The following is a 19,241-nucleotide window of genomic DNA, read 5'->3' as shown; positions in this document are numbered from 1 at the left end:
TGGACATGATCGTGCCATTTTCATACTCGTTACTTGTAGAGTAAAAGGGTATACTAGATGCGTAGGAAAGTATGTAGCAGCAGAAGGAAGCGTTTCCGACCCCATAAAGTATATAAATATTTTTGATCAGGATCACTAGCCGATTCGATCTTGCCATGTCCATGTCTCTCCGCCTGTCCGACTGAACGACTGTGAGCTCGGAAACTAGAAAAGCTGCAATACTGGGATTAAGCATGTAGATTCTAGAGATTTCTGCGCAGCGCAAGTTTGTTTCATCTGTTTGCCACGCCCTTCTAGTTGTTCACAAGTTGTTAAGTAGTTTTTTACTATTTGTTCACGAACTGTTCAAAAGTTATAGTCTATGCTGACAGATTTTAAAACCACATTTCCTTTTTTAATCTTATGTAGGTATCGATTGATTCTAGGGTCCTATAATAAGTTTTTCCTTAACTTCGATAGCTAGCCTTACATCCCAAAAACAATGCTATTAGCTACAACACAACATTTAAAAAGAAACAAAACAGGAAAGGAAGTTAGCTTCGGCAAGCCGAAGTTTGTATACCCTTTCAGTTAGGTTAGGTTAGGTGAGAACGGCTGCCAGACTATAGTCTGACACACTTAGACCTCTGTGGGTCCATTGTGATACCGCATGATCTTGTTTTTCTTTTTTTGAGTCCCCTATCTAATATGTTCCAACCTAGTATTAGGTTGATCAGCATGTCTTCCACCCGTCAGATTTCATAAAAGCGTTTATATTTTTAAGGGTAATGTCGAATATTTCGGTAAGATCTTTAATGAAGGTGTTTCCTAAGTGTTTCAGTCTAAGTCTGCATAGGTCTGCGTAAAAGCAGATAAGGTGTTCTACCGTTTCCTCTTCTTCTTCATCCCTGCAGCTTCTACAGAAGTAATTTTTTGGGGCTTTTAGCCTGCCGGCATGTGTGCCAACTAGCCAGTTACCTGTAAGAGCTCGAACTAGCATACCACACTTTGTGCTGCCAAATTTGACTATCACAGGCCATGTCTGGTGAGAGATACGACACTGTGGTGCGTTTTGCCAATGAGTGTTGGCTAATTTGTTAAATTTGTTTTTGATATTTAGCTTGCAAGTTGTCATGGGCATGCCGACATTCTCCTTTTCTGAAAGGAGAAGCATGATGCTGCCCTGCGTGGCTAAGTCGTTCGCTATGCAGTTGCCTACGATGGCCCGGTGACCCGGAACCTATAGTAGGCTGATAATAAATTGACTAGCCATCTCTTGGAGAGATCTGCGACAGTCTGATATTGTTCGGAAGTTTGTGTTTGTCGATTAGACTGATTTAATAGCTTCTTGGCTGTCACTATATACATTTAGGTGTCCTCCTTGGAGGCTTATGGTCCCTAAACGGTTAAGTGTTTCCCTTATATCGTGGACCTCCGCTTGGAACACGCTACAGTGGCCCGGGAGTCTGAATGACTTCCTGATATCTAGTTGTTCGGAGTATACACCTCCGACAACGTGTCCTTCTAATTTGGAGCCATCTGTATAGAAACCGATTGCGTCCGACGTGCCCGTTCGGTTCTGTTCCCATTCCTCCCTATCTGGAATAAGGGCCTCGAAGGGTGCGTGACTGTATTCAAGAGATTTGCATAGATCCGTTTTCTTCGGAATCAATCGCTGAAGAATTTTAGCGAGACCATATAATTGGGCTTTCCGTTTCCCGGTACCCCTCAATCGAATGGCTGCCGATTTCACTAAGTCCAGGCTAAGGAGGTTCAAGATCGCATTCAGCGCTTCAATCGGGCTAGTTCGAAAGGCTCCACTAATACACATAGTCGCCATTCGCTGTACTTTGTTTAGGGGAGTCAAGATACATTGTTTGTGTAAAGCGGTCCACATCAGTGCCATTCCAGTTGACTATTCTAGGGGACATGCCCCATCTTAGCCCAATTGCTTTTTTACAGGAGTAAAGTGCAATGGTCGCTTTCTTGGTTCTCTCTTGGTTGTTTAAGCCTCATTTGAAACGCTCATCTAATACTAACCCCAAGTATGTGACGTGATCGCTAAAAGAGAGATAACAGTTTTAAAATGAGTGGGATAAGTTGTGGGATTTTGATTCTATTTGTAAATAGAACAAGTACCGTTTTTGGGGGACACCCCAAGTCCGTTTTTTGTCGTTCATTCGGATAGTATTTTTAGTTTATTTATTTATTTATAAAGAGCTAACAAATAATTAAAATTATGAGCTAGCAATGATATTGAGCAATGGCGACGTGGGTCTTCAGCTCAAATTGTACATAATATTATTTTTTAGGGTTTTTTATAGGTATTTATTTCTATTGTTAAGCTTAGGTAGAGTCATCCTATATGCGGTGATATAAATTTGTGTTCTTTAGAAATTGTATAATTTTTGATATGTTTGGTGGTGTGGGACTGTACAGTGCGTCTAGTGGGTTGGTGTTATTAAATATTTATTGTCTTTGGATGTTTAGCGCGTTGCAAGTGGAGAGTAAGTGTCTTATTGATACAATGTCGTTGCAGAATGGGCAGGTATTGGTATGGTTTGGATCGATGTAGTGTGTGTGGGTTATTTTGGTGTGTCCAAGTCTGAGTCTTGTTATTTTTATCTGGTCTAAACGTGAGATGGATAAGTGGTTGTTCTTTGTGATGTGGTAGCTATTGAGTTGGAGTTGGTTAATTGACTGGTACCAGGCTGATGTCTTCGTTATGTATGATAGTGTTTTGGCTTGGTGTGTGTTTTTTATATATTTTAGTATGTCTTTTGTGTTAAGAATTTCAATAGTTATAAGTGGCTGTTTAATTGCGTCTTTGGCTAGGTTGTCCGCCAGTTCATTTCCTGGTATTCCTACGTGGCCGGGTATTCAAAGTAGTTTGAATTTGTTAGGGAATTTTTGTAGCAGGTTGCGAGCGTGTGAAGTGTAATGTTCAATATTGTTTGTGTTTTTTATTGCGTCGATGGCAAAGAGAGAGTCAGAGCATATGCAAAACTTGCCTCTTTTGTTCTTTAATATCTCGACTCCCTCTACTATTGCTAGTAGCTCAGCGGAAATCACTGACGAGTAGTGTGGTAGAAGGCCTATTTTTATGCAGTGTGTTTCGTTTGTGATTGCGAGGCTAGTAATTGTGTTTGAGTGCGATCCATCTGTGTAAATGTAGGTGAATTTCTGATTGTCTTTTTTCTTAATTTCTGTGAATAGTTTTCGAAAAATTTGTGTGTTTTGTTTGTTGTATGTACTTGGCCTTGTGTCGATTTTTAACATATCAGTGTTCCAGGGTGGTGTGGTCTGTGCACGTTGAGTAGCTTGTTTGAGGGGGAGGTCGTGGGTTTTGGAGTTTTCTATTATGCGGTATATTGTTGATTTGTATAGTGGTCGTTTTGGTGGTCGGTATGATTTAAGAATTTTTATTATTGGGGAGTTTTTGGCGTTAATCAAAGATTTTATAATTTTTGTTGTTAGGAGGTCACGTCTATCTTCCAGTGGGTCTGCGCGTGCTTCGTAAAGTATGTTGTCGATAGGTGTCGTCCTGAATGCGCCAAGAGCAGTTCTGAAGGCAGTGTTTATTGGTGATTTTATTTTTCGTAATGTTGTTTGTGGGCAATATCCGTAGATTGGAAGGCCGTAGTCTGCTTTTGCGATGATGGTTGCTTTTGTGAGGTTTAGAAGTGTAGACGTATTGCATTTTGTGCTTGAGAGGCATTTTGTTATGTTAATTGATTGCTTGAGGCTGTGTGAGTGTAGTTCTGTGTGCGTATTCCACCTGTATTTGTTATTGAAATGTACGCCAAGTATTTTTAGTGATGTTTCGTTTTGTATTTGTATGCTACCCGTGGATAAAGTGCAGTTGCAGTTGTGCTTTCTGCAAACGTGCAAGTGTTTACATTTTGTGGTCGAGAGCTTGGCGCCAGAGTATTCAGCCCAGTCTATAATGGTGGTTATGATGGGGTTAAGGTTTACATTGATATTTTTCCTGTTTTTTAGTTTTAGTATCAAGTTAAAGTCGTACGCATATGCGCTTAGGCTAATGTTGGGATGAAGAGTGAGTTTTTCTGCTAGTTGGTTGTATGCTGTCACAAAGAGGATCACGGAAAGTGGAGAGCCTTGAGGTATGCCGTTTTGGATGGGCTGAAAGGGGGAGAGGTCGGAGTTGATACGAACCAGTATTTTTCTGTTTGTCATAAAATTTTTTATTTAGTTTGTTATTTTTGGTCCTGTTTTCCAAATGGCGAGTATGAGTATGGAGTGGGTTCCAATTCTGTCGAAAGCTTTTGCGAGATAGCTCTTGCTAATAGATGGTCAACTATCAGTAGACTGTCCATAACTGATTTACCTTCTCTGAAACCAGTTTGGCTGTTTTGGATAAGTTTGTCGTTTAGTACAAACCACCACAGTCGTTTTGCTATAATTTTATCCAGAATTTTTGATAGGCATGAGTTTAGTGAGATTGGCCGGTATGAATTTAGGTTTTATTATTGGTATTATCAGACTATTTTTGTAGGCTTGTGGGATGTAGTTATTTAGTATTGAGTTTTGCAGGTTTATTATTCTATTTTTGTTGTTTTATCTATGTTTTTTATCATTGTATAGTTAATTCTGTCCAGTCCGGGTGTGTTCCCTTTTAGTGTGTTTAGTGCTGCTGAGAATTCTATTGGTGTTATGGGTTTTTTTTATTTCTATTGCTCTTTTGCTGGGATCGTATGACAGGGTATGTGTGTTATTAAGTGAGGTTTGCTTTTGGTGTATGAATGTAGTGGTAAAATTTGTATCGGATGAAATTTCTGAAAAATGTTTGCAAAATAAGTCTGCGATTTCTAGTTTGTGGGTGGTGTTTTGATTTGTGGTTGCAGTGTATGTTTTTTTGAGGGTTGAGTCCGCAAAATCGTCGGATGTTGCTCCAGATTGTTTTTGGGGGTGTCTCGGGTGAGATTTGTGAAGTGAAGTTGTTTATACTTTGTTTTTTATCTTGTTTTAGTGTTAGTCTAAACAGTGTATTTGCTTTTTTGTACTTCAGGATGTTTTCTGTAGTTATGTTTCTTTTTAGATCGTTCCATTTCTTCATTTTGTCTACTCTCAATTGGCTAAGGTTATTGTTCCACCATGGTACATTTTGGGTCTTTCTTATCGGGTGTGTTTGGGGTATTGCCTTGTGGGCGCTGGAAGGGATGATTTTGTGAATTGTTGCAGCTTCCTTGTTTATGTTTATGCTTGGTTGTCTTTGTGCGGAGTATTCTTCAGTTAGCTTGCAAAATTCTAGCCAGTTTGCTTTGTCGGTTAAAAATGTAGGCTTACGTGGAGTGACTTGGCGGTTCGATGTGTTGGAGGAGAAGAGGGTAATTATTATGGGGAAGTGGTCGCTGCCAAACAGATTATCTTCTGTTTGCCATGTGCTGTCGATTTGTAGCATTGTGAGTGTGTTGTGTGTGCTAAAGTGAGTAGGAGACATGTCGTTTAATAAGATATAGTTTGATTGGGTTATAAATTTCTCTAATATTTTTCGCCTTGAGTTGTTTTGATTTGAGCCCCAGTTTTTGTGCCAACCGTTAAAGTCGCCAGTGATAAAGGTGGGTATGTGTGAGGTGTCTAGTACGGCCTGAAGGTTTTGCAGTGAGAAAGATTTGTTAGGTGCGATGTAGGCTGAGATAATTCTGAATTTAAGTTTTGAGTTCAGTTCTATGCATACCGCGTCAAAATCATCGCTAAGGGTTATTTCTCGAGCTTGCAGTGATTTGTGGGGTTTTGGTGGGTTTTAAGTTGGTTGTTAGTGTCTTGTTTTTGTCCTTGGAGAAAATGCGTAGTTTCAGATCTTGAGCCCTTTCGCTTACCATGTTGTCTTTTGAGGTGGTAGGGGGTCGAGATCCATGCTGATAACATCAGTTGTTTGGTGAGCGGGTGAAGCTTGTGGGGGTGGTGTGGTATTTGTAAATTGAGTTGGTGTGGGGGTATCTGTTGAGAGGTCTTGGTATGATATTAGTTTTCTATTTTGATGTTCGTGTGTTGCTTGCGTGTCATTGCTTTGTTTTGTGTGCTGGGGTGTGGGTGTTGTTTTTGTGTTTGTTGTTGTTTTGTTGGTCTGTTGTTTAGATAGGACAGGTGCAAAGCTGTTGCTAATATGTTGGTTGCGACGAGTGTAGTATAGTTCTAGTCCAGTTTTGTGATCCACTTTTTGTGTAGTTTTCATTGTGATCAGTTTTTTTTGTTTTATAAATGTTGGGCAACTGCGGTCTAGTGGGCTGTGTTTTGCGTCTGTTTCGAAAATGTGTTTGCAGTTAATGCATCATTTTTCATTGTTGCATTTCTCATTTTCTTCTGTGTGAACTTTCTCGGAGCAGTTCTTGCAAAGTTCTTCGGGGCTTTTGCAGGTTGGAGTCGGGTGTCCAAATCGTAGGCATTTTCTGCACCTTAATGGGAGTGGGATGTATGCGCGTACGCGAATCTTTTCGTATCCAAAGTTCAGGGAGTCTGGGAGAGTAAGGGTTTTGAATGTTATTATAATAAAGCCAGTTTCTGTTAAAGATTGATCTTGTTTTTTTAGGATTTTTCGCACTTCAGTGACTTTTTGAGGTTTTAGTTCGTTTAGTATTTCGGTTTCGTCTATGTTGCGTAATTCGTTGCAGTATGACCCCCTTAGAAAAGTTCAAAGTTTTGTGTTCGGTGGCTTTTACTTCAGTGTCTGCCATGTTTGTAATTCTAAGTAACTTATTTGCCTTAAATTGTTCTTAGTTTTAACCAATAAGTAGACCGATCGAGTGTTTTTGCATGACTCCACTTCTCCCCCGCAAGCGAAATCGATGGTTTTTTTAATTAGAAGGGGTGATACATTTTCAAAAGACTTATTGTCGGTTCTGTTAATTACAATGTATTTTGGTTCGCCTAGGTGTTTGTTGTATATTGATGTTCTACCTATATCAGGCGGTTTATCCATTGTTGTTGTTTTTATTGGGCTGGCGCCCGGCACGTGGATTTGTGTTTGATGTGTTTGTTGTTTTTGATTGTTGCGAATTTTGTTTTGTGCACTTGTTTGTTTTTTTGCTAGTAAGCTAGCGGGCGCTGCTGTTGGCGATTAGCACTACGGGTGCTCAGAGGTAACACGTATTATCTCCAAGAAGTTTGAGGTGAAACTGAGTATTTTTAGTTGTTGGTTGTGACTATTCTGCTTATCAGCAATTTATGGATCAACCCCACCATTGGCGGCTCAACCCCTAGCTCCGAGAGGGATTCTGTTATTGCTATGGGAAGCACGTTGTTGAAGGCTATGTCGAGGAAGGCGATCAATGTGTATTCCTTGATGCTGAGTGATTCGATACAGCTTGCAACCTAGTGTAGCGCCCATTCGGTTGACTAACGTTTGGTATAAGGGTGTTGTGCCTCTGATATTTTTTGGGTCGATACACTGGTAAAAAAAACATCGTAAATGTCACTATTTCGCCAACGTTTTAACTATTTTTCCCAGCGGTTTAGATCCTAACATGAAAATCGTAAAAACGAAAACGTTAAATAGTTAATTATTTTTTGATTAATTTCGTAGTAAGTCCAACGATTTTTTAATTTCGTTCAAATATGTTAAAATACTACAAAATAATTAAATTAAATATGTTCCATAGTAAAAAGTATTATATTTTTATATTTATTTTAAATATTTTCATATTTAGTTCCAGTAAATAGAACATTTCATTTAAATGGTTTTTATACTTAAAATAATTATAGCCCGCCTTAAAAATCAGCATATTTTTATTTGGATTAAATAGTTCTCATATTTAAATCAGACTGGGATGAACTTTAATATAAATACAAATTGTATTTAAATTAAATATAATCCCCGTTAAAAGAACTGTACTTTATGTTTGATTTAAATATAGTATTTAAGCCATACTAATATGGTGCATATTCAATTTAAACCAATCAGTAGTTTAAAACAAGCGTGATTTATATTTAATAAAGACCCAAATAAGTATGTATTTTTATTGAAAATAAACGTAAACATATTATCAAACAATTGTTCTGCTTAAACTCTATTTTTTACCATGCTAACACGTTATCATTACTATTGTTTTTAATACATTTGTACTTAACGTAACTCCTAGAATTTATATGATACATATATACTCGTACATATACATATTATAAATTATTATACATATTTTTTATAATCACACAATTTTTTGTTTTGCCACATTCGTGCGCCTGCATGTGCGTACAAAACTTTCCTGCGAGTCATAGTAGTGATAATTTCTTTCGCTTGTTGGTTCCTTTAATGACGGTCCACGAATTATTTAAGATGACAGATGTGAGCAATACGGTGTAAATGTAGTCCTTGTAATCTGTGAATCAGAATATGTTATTAGATTTATGGTAAAGTCCTAATTTAGAAAAAGTCAAGCTTATCATTAAAATATAAAATTTATAAATTTAAAAAAATTATACATTACCAAGTGGTACAGTTTTCTGAACTGTCTTTAATAGTTTAAACCTTTTCCTTAAACGGGTCCCATATATAAAATTGCTTCTTTCTCAGGGTACAATATGTTGAAATAAGTTTGTATCTATAAAGAAAAAGTTAATTAGTTTTATAATAAGTTTAGAGTAGGTGTTTTTATATAAAGGGATTTAAATAAGACAAAAATATTGTTTTAATTTATTTCGTTTTTATTTTTTTTTAAATTTCAAAATTAGTTAGATTTAAAGAAAAATCACTTGAAAGAACCAAAAAATATTATAAGGAAATAGATGAAACGACTGCGACGCCACAGAACCGAATGCAACGGCAGCAAAACGTCTTTTTTGCGCCTTCTTAGTGTTTTCCTTCTCGTGCTCGTACTCTTTTTATCTAGTTTGCGCGCGTTTTCACTTAATTTCCTTTCATATTCTTCATTTCTTTCGCGTATTTTTTATCCACTTCATGTTTATTATCCAATCGTATATATTTTATTGTTTTTAAATGAAATTTTCTTTTGAGCTTTGTTTATTTTGTTAAATGTATTATCTAAATTTTCACGAAATAATAACGCGCACAACAAAGAAGAAACTCAAAAAGGAAAAATGCGACAAAAAAAACGTGGACATGCAAGTTATCCAACCCGTGAAACGGTTCCACTTATGGAATTTATAAACAAATTTTTGAATTCAATCTCAGCTATGTTACCCTTGCCTTCAGCGACATTGCCTTTGCCTTTGTTTAAGATTCTGCCTTTGCCTTTGCCATTCACTTCGAGGGCCGCGCTTGACCGTCCTGCTAAGATAAATAAACCAATCGTAAAGTAAACACAAGCTTCCGTTCGGAGCCCAAACTTTTCCGTTCAAAGCCCACAGTATTGCGTTCTAAGTTCAGAACATATTGCGTTCCGAATTTCAATCAAATTGCATCGGTCAGCATAATTTCATTTCACAACGAGATGCGACAGTTTCAGCATAAGCTTTTATTTTAAACAAAAATTAAAGTTCTGGAAGCTTAAGAAAAGGAAAGCTTCTGGCCGAGGTTCATTGGAGAACTTTTTAGAATTAAGATTCAGTCCTATTTTATCCGAGACCGCGATCGGTTCACAATTTTCAAAAAGTGTCTTGTATAAATTGAATTTAAGAATAAAGGTTTATCACCCAAGTTTTAAAAATAAATCATAAATTTTTTTAATTCATCTATTAACGACAAATTTAATTTGCACATGCCTTAATATTAAGTAATTATTGTATTTTTATTTGACTCACCTTTTTTCTGTACTTTTCACTTTTTTATTACACTTAAATGAACTCTTGTCTACCGAGCTCTATTAATCACTTTTACATCCGATCAGGAGAACCGCTTGCTTCGAAGTGATCGCGGGATTCGCTACAAAGCGGAGTGCCATAATATTTCGTATATACATACATACATATGCATGTGTGCAAAAAGGCCGCACAAAATCTGTCGCGTGCCGTTACTTTACAATAGAGGTCAAAGTCATGGGGAAGAAAATAAGAAAATATGTACAAATAAGTCGTTAGGTTTAATAACTTTGTTCACACCAAAAGGGCGTTCAATTTCAGGAGGCAGTGTCGAGCGGCACTGCCGTCCGCTCTCCCTCTCCATCTCTCCCCTAAGTCTCCGCTCTGCTCTTGAGCGCTTAAGTTAAGTTAGGCTTAAGTAGTTCTTGTTTCAAAGTGATCCAATAAACATCTACGCACGTCGCGCAAAAACCCCAAAGTACTCCAGTGTGTTTTGGGTACCATTCGATCTTGGGGCTTCAACTATTTCATCGATCAAGCCACCCCGCCCCAACAAACTTGTATATGTCAATTTAGTAATATTTATTTTATTTTATTATATTTAAATATTATAAGAACATATCTTTTTGTTAAAACATCGGTACACAAGAAATATTTTTGTCTTCTGCAAATACATATTTTCTTGGCCACCAATGTACAAATGCGAATGGAAGGAGAAGACGCGCTTGCGTTTGCCGTTTTGCTCCCTTCAGTTCTGCAGTAGGGACGCGGTGACATAACTCAAGGCAAAAAGCTTCTTTTTTTTTTTTTGTGCCTAAAACGCTGTGCCGCTGTTGACGTCAGCAGAGAAGTCGGCGCAGTGTAGAAGACTGCCTACGAAAACGATCGTGCAACAAAGAGAGCCAGATATTCGGAGCTTCCCTCTTTTTCTTTGTCTTATAATCTGCCTGCACTCGGCGCTCTCAGAGACAAATTTCGGCAGGTCCGTTATTTCTTTTGAGTCTCTCCGTTATGTCCGGCTAGCGACTAATGTTTCGCCGGAAAAATTTTCGTGGCGCAGCGACATGTGAATGCCCTAATATTTTAGGAGCATTATTGTATATCGAAAAAAACAACTAATATTTGTTTATAAAAGTAAATTATTTGATTATAGTAAAATTAAGTAAATTGAATTTACGTTTAATGTTATGCTTACGTATTATACATTAATATTACAATATAATTTTTTAACTAAGTTATAGAAATTAAGTTAGTTAAAATTTATTTAAAACATTTTAATAGTACCATTTTTAAAGAATTCATTTTGTATTTTTTACTCAAAAAAGCAAAAATTATGTAGTCGGATATTTTTCGCTTTAGAAAGGGTATAGGTGCAGTGGCACGCGCCAACAGCGAAGAGAAATTAAAAGAAATCATGTAAAGGGGTGAGAGGAATACTTGGTTCATTCTGTTTGAGTTATTGAAAGGGAAGCAAGCCATTTAAGTTGTGCGCAGCAGATTTACTTCTTTCGTTTTTTAAAGTGAAAATAACAAAGTCAGGTAAGTGTTACATTAAGTTGAAGATGTTGTGTATTGATCTTAGTTTAAAGTATTAAGGTATTCAATGGGTTCCGTTAGCCGAAAGTGGATGATGAAATGTTTTGCGCCAATAAAAATCCTGCACAGGGTGAAACACAGCTCTAAAAGGTAAATATGCAAATAAACAAATAAAACGCATTTTTTAAGCATATGACCATAAATTTTATCAGGAGCGTTGGCCAAGGATTCGGAGGACCCGGACAAAGGTTTAAGAAAGGCGATGACCAATGTAAAAAGCAAATTAACGTAACATAAAATTAGGCTTACTAACAATAATTGTCCTTTAACAGAAAACCTAAATAACATTATTTAATTAAAATATATTTAAAAGTTTATACAAATTTATGTATGTTAAATTCATAGGAAAATTTCTGATTTTCACAAGTGACTTCACTTGGGACATGTCACTTGCAAGTTATTTCATAGGTGAAAACTCATGGAAAAAATTTTATTTTCACAAGTGATTTCACTTGGGACTTGTCACTGGCACGTGACAGGCCATACGAAAAATGAGTATAAGGAACAAGTGAAATCCCGTGGGACTTCGAAAAATTTTCATTTGAATTTTCACTTGTGAAAATGCGGACATCCCATACAATTTTCTATATGGAGCGTCACTTGTTCTTCACTTGTGCAAGAGGACATGTCCCACGGGATTCACAAGGTGATTCACAAGTGAAACTTTTTTTTGGAACAAAAGGGCTTGTTCATATTTATCTGTAATTTGTCTGAATGTGTAAGTATGCACATTGTGCCGTTGGTTGTAGTTTTTGGTTACGGCCCAGCGTTTACAATGCACGCACATTTTTTCTTTGGCTAAGCATGTTTTTGTACTTTAAATAGTAAATTACAAAGCCAAATCTTATGAGAATTGTCATGGAAATAGAAAGAGGCTGCCGGTGGTTGGGCAGCCTTAACTAAAACCCTTTTCTTTAAATATTATTTTATTATTTATTTTTATATTATAATATATACTATTTTTTATTTTATTTATATATATTGTTCTTTTGAAAATTACTAATTATTTAAATTATGTTGTGTATATGGGTCACAAACTTAATACATATACATACCTATGTAATTTGATTTATAATTTACAATTATTTGGTCAAATACCAATTTTGAAAACGTTCTATATTCAAAATAAAAGAGTAAATTTTCCGAACAAATTGAAAAAGTATTTACTTGAAATATAAAAAACCATCAAATACATACTTTTTATAATAGTTAAAACCAAGATGGCAACATTTAGTTTAAATGTGACTTACTTGTTTTTAAACAAAAATCACTTTGATTTGAATGTTTACATATTTGACATAAGGCTTATATATGTTTTTTATTTAAATGAAAGGTTTTTATATTTAGTATGACTATGCAGGGAAGTAAAAAAAATCAAATAAAAATATATTTGATTTCACTACCCGTTTTTTCTACCAGTGTAAGGGCTCTTATATGTAATGACAAGCCATTCTTTTAAAGCTTTTTAACAGGATTGATGTTAGGGTTATTGGCCTTAAATCCTTTGATGTGGTGTGGGTGGTCTTCTCTGCCTTGGGAATGAAAACCCATTTCGTTTCCCGCCATGCAGTTGGTAGTTCTCCCACCGCCAGGATGGTGTGGAAGATTTTTCTTAGCCAGTTTAAAGCTTGTTTTTCTGCTTGTTGGATTTGTGCCGGTGTTATCCCGTACCGTACCGTACCGATTTGTATGATTTGAAACTCTAAATGGACCATTTAATGTTGCGGTCTGATAGGAAAAGATCTAATTTGATTCTTTTTTCGGAATTTCTTTCTGGAGGATGACCTGTTTGTTGGCTCCCTGGAAAGTATGCGTCTAGTAAGGGCGAATCAAAGGGCAATACTGTTTCTATGAAAAAGAGTGCTCGTCAGAGACTGCCCAGTTTTTGACTGCGCCTGCGAGTGAATCTGATACCAACGTTAGATCTATCATCGTTTGGCTGGTTTTGGTTATAAAGGTAGGGGCATTGCCCCTTTTGCATACGAATAAGTTCGAATTTAGAATAAAATCAAATAAAGACTTACCTCTATCGTTATTGTTTGGGCGACCCCACTGAGTGTGATAGGCGTTGGCGTCGCAGCCTATTGCCAAACCTTTCTTGTGCTTTTCGCATTCCTCAGTCCTTTGACCAGCGCATCTGGGGGGTTTTCCTTTTCAAAAGCCAAGTAGGCCGATAGAATCCTTATGGGGCCGCTTTGCAGCTCTAGGCTTACTGCGTTGCTATCTCCGTCGCTGTAATTGTGAAGCGCATTGTGAAATATACTAAGATGACTTTTGGCAAGCAACCTTGCTTCAAGGTTCCTGTACTAGGACCAGGTCGGCTCCGCCTTCGGTCAGGCGAAGCAATAGTGTAGCCGATGCTACTTTACTGTGATGTAGGTTGATTTGCAGAAGTCTTATCGGCATCTACATCTGCAACCTCCACCACAGTGACGTCGGCCTCCTGTCTATCGCTTAGGTCCACGTCCTCGATTGCCGGTCCAAGCGCTCGCATCTCTCTGCTCAGCGAAGAATCGGTGGAGCAGCCGTCTTCCGGCCTACCAGGTGCCAGCACCTTCTCGCATGGGTTACCGGCAGAGCTTCCGGCTGCGTTGGAGTCGCCTTTATATATTTTGAAGTGGATGGCACTAAAGCCGAAGTTCAGCACTCCTCGAGCAGCCTCGATTGGAGCAACCGACTCCTTGTTTAGGACCATGATCGCCTGGTTACTATCCCCTTCATGCTCCTCCACCTTGACGTCTTTCCAGTCCTTCGTGGGGAGGGGCGGGTTGCGATCCTGCAACATGTCCTCCGGCGCTTTGATCAGCGATGGGAGCCAAATCCGAGCTCGGGGACTACTGGAGACGTCACACCAGTCTAGTGCAACAGTGCTCACCCCTTCGTAGACTTCGCCGAGTTCGCTTGCCGCCTCTTATATAGGTCAGCAGACCGCTGACTATCACAGGTCACCACTTTGACGCTGCCCTGGTACCAGCCCCCGTCCATGCAGCAGAGCGATGAACCTGACTTTTTTCGTACCATGCGCAGTCATTTGAGGAAAAGTTGGGATTCCACTGCCTTCCACTTATTCCTGGGAATCCTGCCCTCCGTATTGCCCCTGTCGATGAGACTCGATCCTTGGTGATCTCGGCTAAAGAGACCGATGGCTGGACCTTAGATCTCTTCGCTTCAAAGCACTAAAATAATTTGTATACATAACTTTAAAGTTGAGATTAGATGTTTAAAGAACTACAAGAAAACCAAATTAATAAAAGGAAATTTCTTAAGGAAATTGACCAATATATTGAACAAGGAAAAGGACAGACAATTGGCCAGCATTTTCAGTACCTTCTAAACACAAAAGCTATTTTTATGAATCGAGGTGGACAATATCTCAAAATTTCGAATTATGGTGAACACTTTACATTTTGTAATCCTGAATTGACATCGGAAACGTGATCGTGCCTCTTTTATGCAAATCACCCGGACGAAGTTAGAAAATTAACTTCAATATATAATTAAACATGTTCGCAATACCTAAATCAATGGATAAATGTTTTATCATGTTACGAAACAAACTTCTGACTTTTTATTTCGAGTTTAAATTACAAGTTGGGAGAATGGTAAATATTTCCTTGACTGAGGTATGTCGGCTACTTGCCAGTTGTTGCGCCGTTGTGATTTGAACCCCTTATGTGGGACGTGTTAAAGCTAGCAGTCAGCCGTGGGATCGTTGGCGTGAGGACCATGATCTTGTCAATGAGCGTGCGCCTTCAGGCTTGTGCATGTGTTCTTTTTATTGTGGTCAGGTAATGGGCAGGTCCGCATGTTCGGGTAACTCTTTCTTGAATCCCTTTTATGACATGTTTATGACCCATTTGTGGAAAGGAGAGAATCTTAGACAAATTACCAGTTAAGTTTTCTGGGGCGGAAACAAAAATGTGTGTTTAAAAATATTCCATATCTGAGAATCATAACCTTGTGAGATTTATTTTATTGGGGTTCTTTTGATTTCTAAAATAGTTCTACAATCTTAAAAAACATTGTTTCCCAACATGATCGGACATGGTTCTCTAAGATAACCATCTTTGGGTGTGCCACCTTTCTCACGTGCACCTTTATCACGTGACTGTTAATTGCTCATAATGAGGGAAAGGATATATGATCAATATTGTCACATGGGGATGTGGGGCGTTGGGGGCAATTTATGGACATGATCGTGCCATTTTCATACTCGTTTCTTGTAGAGTAAAAGGGCATACTAGATTCGTAGGAATGTATATAGCAGCAGAAGGAAGCGTTTCCGACCCCATAAAGTATATATATTTTTGATTAGGATCATTAGCCGATTCGATCTTGCCATGTCCGTCTCTCCGCCTTTCCGACTGTCCGTATGAACGCTGTAAGCTCGGAAACTAGAAAAGCTGCAATACTGGGATTAAGCATGTAGATTTTAGATATTTCTACGCAGGTCCAGTTTGTTTCATCTGTGTCCCACAAACCGCCCACAAACCGCCCACAAACTTTAAAAAATCGTAAATATAAAGCCGAATATCTCGGATACTATTAAAGATAGAGAATTGGGGTTTCAGATTTAGATTCCGTAGCCTTGTACGCAGTGCAAGTTAGACACGCGAAAATGCTACGCTCTCTAGATAGCTGGGAATTACTTTAAAACAAATTCATTTTCCCAAAAATAAAAAAAATTACCATTAGAACATGTTTCGAAGTCATCTTTTTCTAAGAAAGCATCATATTTTGTACAAATTTATTGAACTTTTTTTTAATTGCTCATCTGGTTCTTCTGATTCAAGATGGTGGTAGAGCTGCTTGGACTTGGTATCGCTGTTACACGTTGTTCCTAGCTGTCCATAAGCTCATTTCTAGTTGTTCACTAGTTACTTAGTAGTTTTCTACTAGTTGTTCACGAACTGTTTAAAAGTAGTTTGAAAGCTGATTTGATAAAAAATTTTGGTCTATGTTGACAGATTTTAAAACCACATTTCCTTTTTTCGGTAGCTAGCCTTACATCCCAAAACCAATGTTATTAGCTACAATATAAAGTCTCAAAAGAAACAAAACAAGAAAGGAAGTTAACTTCGGCTTGCCGAAGGTAAGGTTAGAACGGCTACCAGACTATAGTCTGACACACTTAGACCTCTGTGGGTCCATTGTGATACCGCATGATCTCGTTTTTTCTTTTTTTGTGTCCTCTATCTAAAATGTTTCAACCTAGGATTAGGTTGATCAGTATGTCTTCCACCCGGAAGATTTCATAAAAACGTTTATATTTTTACGGTTAATGTCCGATATTTCGGTAAAATCGTTGATGAAGGGGTTCCCTAAGTGTTTCAGTCTAAGTCTGCATAGGGCTTGGCAGAAGCAGATAAGGTGTTCTACCGTTTCTTCTACAAAAGGATTTTTTTTTGATCTTTTAGCCCGCCGGCATGAGCCAGTGACCTGTAGGAGCTCGAACACTCTGTGCTGCTAAATTTGAGTAGCTCCGAAGTGTTTTTACTGTTTATCACAGGCCATGTCTGGTGAGAGATACGACACTATGGTGCGTTTTGCCAATGAGTGTTGGCTAATTTGTTAAATTAATTTTTGATATTTAGCTTGCAAGTTGCCATGGGCGGGCCGACAAATTACTTGTGCAAGAGGACATGTCCCACGGGATTCACAAGGTGATTCACAAGTGAAACTTTTTTTTTGGAACAAAAGGGCTTGTTCATATTTATCTGTAATTTGTCTGAATGTGTAAGTATGCACATTGTGCCGTTGGTTTTACTTTTTGGTTACGGCCCAGCGTTTACAATGCACGCACATTTTTTCTTTGGCTAAGCATGTTTTTGTACTTTTAATAGTAAATTACAAAGCCAAATCTTATGAGAATTGTCATGGAAATAGAAAGAGGCTGCCGGTGGTTGGGCAGCCTTAACTAAAACCCTTTTCTTTAAATATTATTTTATTATTTATTTTTATATTATAATATATATTATTTTTTATTTTATTTATATATATTGTTCTTTTGAAAATTACTAATAATTTAAATTATGTTGTGTATATGGGTCACAAACTTAATACATATACATACCTGTGTAATTTGATTTATAATTTACAATTATTTGGTCAAATACCAATTTTGAAAACGTTCTATATTCAAAATAAAAGAGTAAATATTCCGAACAAATTGAAAAAGTATTTACTTGAAATATAAAAAACCATCAAATATACTATGAATTTAACTACTTTTTATAATAGTTAAAACCAAGATGGCAACATTTAGTTTAAATGTGACTAACTTGTTTTTAAATAAAAATCACTTTGATTTGAATGTTTACATATTTGACATAAGGCTTATATATGTTTTTTATTTAAATGAAAGGTTTTTATATTTAGTATGACTATGCAGGGAAGTAAAAAAAATCAAATAAAAATATATTTGATTTCACTACCCGTTTTTTCTACCAGTGTAAGGGCTCTTATATGTAATGACAAGCCATTCTTTTAAAGCTTTTTAACAGGATTGATGTTAGGATTATTGGCCTTAAATCCTTTGATGTGGTGTGGGTGGTCTTCCCTGCCTTGGGAATGAAAACCCATTTCGTTTCCCGCCATGCAGTTGGTAGTTCTCCCACCGCCAGGATGGTGTGGAAGATTTTTCTTAGCCAGTTTAAAGCTTGTTTTTCTGCTTGTTGGATTTGTGCCGGTGTTATCCCGTACCGTACCGTACCAATTTGTATGATTTGAAACTCTAAATGGACCATTTAATGTTGCGGTCTGATAGGAAAAGATCTAATTTGATTCTTTTTTCGGAATTTCTTTCTGGAGGATGACCTGTTTGTTGGCTTCCTGGAAAGTATGCGTCTAGTAAGGGCGAATCAAGGGGCAATACTGTTTCTATGAAAAAGAGTGCTCGTCAGAGACTGCCCAGTTTTTGACTGCGCCTGCGAGTGAATCTGATACCAACGTTAGATCTATCATCGTTTGGCTGGTTTTGGTTATAAAGGTAGGGGCATAGCCCCTATTGCATAAGAATAAGTTCGAATTTAGAATAAAATCAAATAAAGACTTACCTCTATCGTTATTGTTTGGGCGACCCCACTGAGTGTGATAGGCGTTGGCGTCGCAGCCTATTGCCAAACCTTTCTTGTGCTTTTCGCATCCCTCAGTCCTTTGACCAGCGCATCTGGGGGGTTTTCCTTTTCAAAAGCCAAGTAGGCCGATAGAATCCTTATGGGGCCGCTTTGCAGCTCTAGGCTTACTGCGTTGCTATCTCCGTCGCTGTAATTGTGAAGTGCATTGTGAAATATACTAAGATGACTTTTGGCAAGCAACCTTGCTTCAAGGTTCCTGTACTAGGACCAGGTCGGCTCCGCCTTCGGTCAGGCGAAGCAATAGTGTAGCCGATGCTACTTTACTGTGATGTAGGTTGATTTGCAGAAGTCTTATCGGCATCTACATCTGCAACCTCCACCACAGTGACGTCGGCCTCCTGTCTATCGCTTAGGTCCACGTCCTCGATTGCCGGTCCAAGCGCTCGCATCTCTCTGCTCAGCGAAGAATCGGTGGAGTAGCCGTCTTCCGGCCTACCAGGTGCCAGCACCTTCTCGCATGGGTTACCGGCAGAGCTTCCGGCTGCGTTGGAGTCGCCTTTATATATTTTGAAGTGGGTGGCACTAAAGCCGAAGTTCAGCACTCCTCGAGCAGCCTCGATTGGAGCAACCGACTCCTTGTTTAGGACCATGATCGCCTGGTTACCATCCCCTTCATGCTCCTCCACCTTGACGTCTTTCCAGTCCTTCGTGGGAAGGGGCGGGTTGCGATCCTGCAACATGTCCTCCGGCGCTTTGATCAGCGATGGGAGCCAAATCCGAGCTCGGGGACTACTGGAGACGTCACACCAGTCTAGTGCAACAGTGCTTACCCCTTCGTAGACTTCGCCGAGTTCGCTTGCCGCCTCTTATATAGGT

The 19,241-nt window shown here is 38.2% G+C and overlaps 2 long non-coding RNA genes across 6 annotated transcripts; one reads left to right on the top strand and one right to left on the bottom strand.

Annotated features, from left to right (window-relative positions):
• Positions 1-7,942: 7,942 nt before the first annotated feature.
• On the bottom strand, positions 7,943-9,823 carry LOC139354212 (uncharacterized). Of its 3 annotated transcripts, none has more exons than XR_011605331.1 (4): positions 9,697-9,820; positions 9,137-9,226; positions 8,424-8,537; positions 7,943-8,315 (listed from the first exon to the last, which is right to left on the bottom strand). It is a non-coding gene; the product is annotated as an uncharacterized lncRNA (long non-coding RNA). The 3 variants fall into 3 exon arrangements; XR_011605332.1 differs by having other exon boundaries at positions 9,137-9,223; XR_011605330.1 differs by lacking the exon at positions 9,137-9,226 and having other exon boundaries at positions 9,697-9,823.
• On the top strand, positions 9,514-11,630 carry LOC139354213 (uncharacterized). 3 transcript variants are annotated; one of them, XR_011605335.1, is made up of 4 exons: positions 9,514-9,579; positions 11,019-11,232; positions 11,290-11,379; positions 11,442-11,630. It is a non-coding gene; the product is annotated as an uncharacterized lncRNA (long non-coding RNA). The 3 variants fall into 3 exon arrangements; XR_011605333.1 differs by having other exon boundaries at positions 11,283-11,379; XR_011605334.1 differs by having other exon boundaries at positions 9,531-9,579; positions 11,053-11,232; positions 11,283-11,379.
• Positions 11,631-19,241: the final 7,611 nt, after the last annotated feature.

Source organism: Drosophila suzukii, assembly GCF_043229965.1.
Source record: "Drosophila suzukii chromosome 2 unlocalized genomic scaffold, CBGP_Dsuzu_IsoJpt1.0 scf_2c, whole genome shotgun sequence".
Taxonomy (NCBI): Eukaryota; Metazoa; Arthropoda; class Insecta; order Diptera; family Drosophilidae; genus Drosophila; species Drosophila suzukii.
Note: the sequence above shows the minus strand (reverse complement) of the source record. Positions and strands in the feature narration are given on the sequence as shown.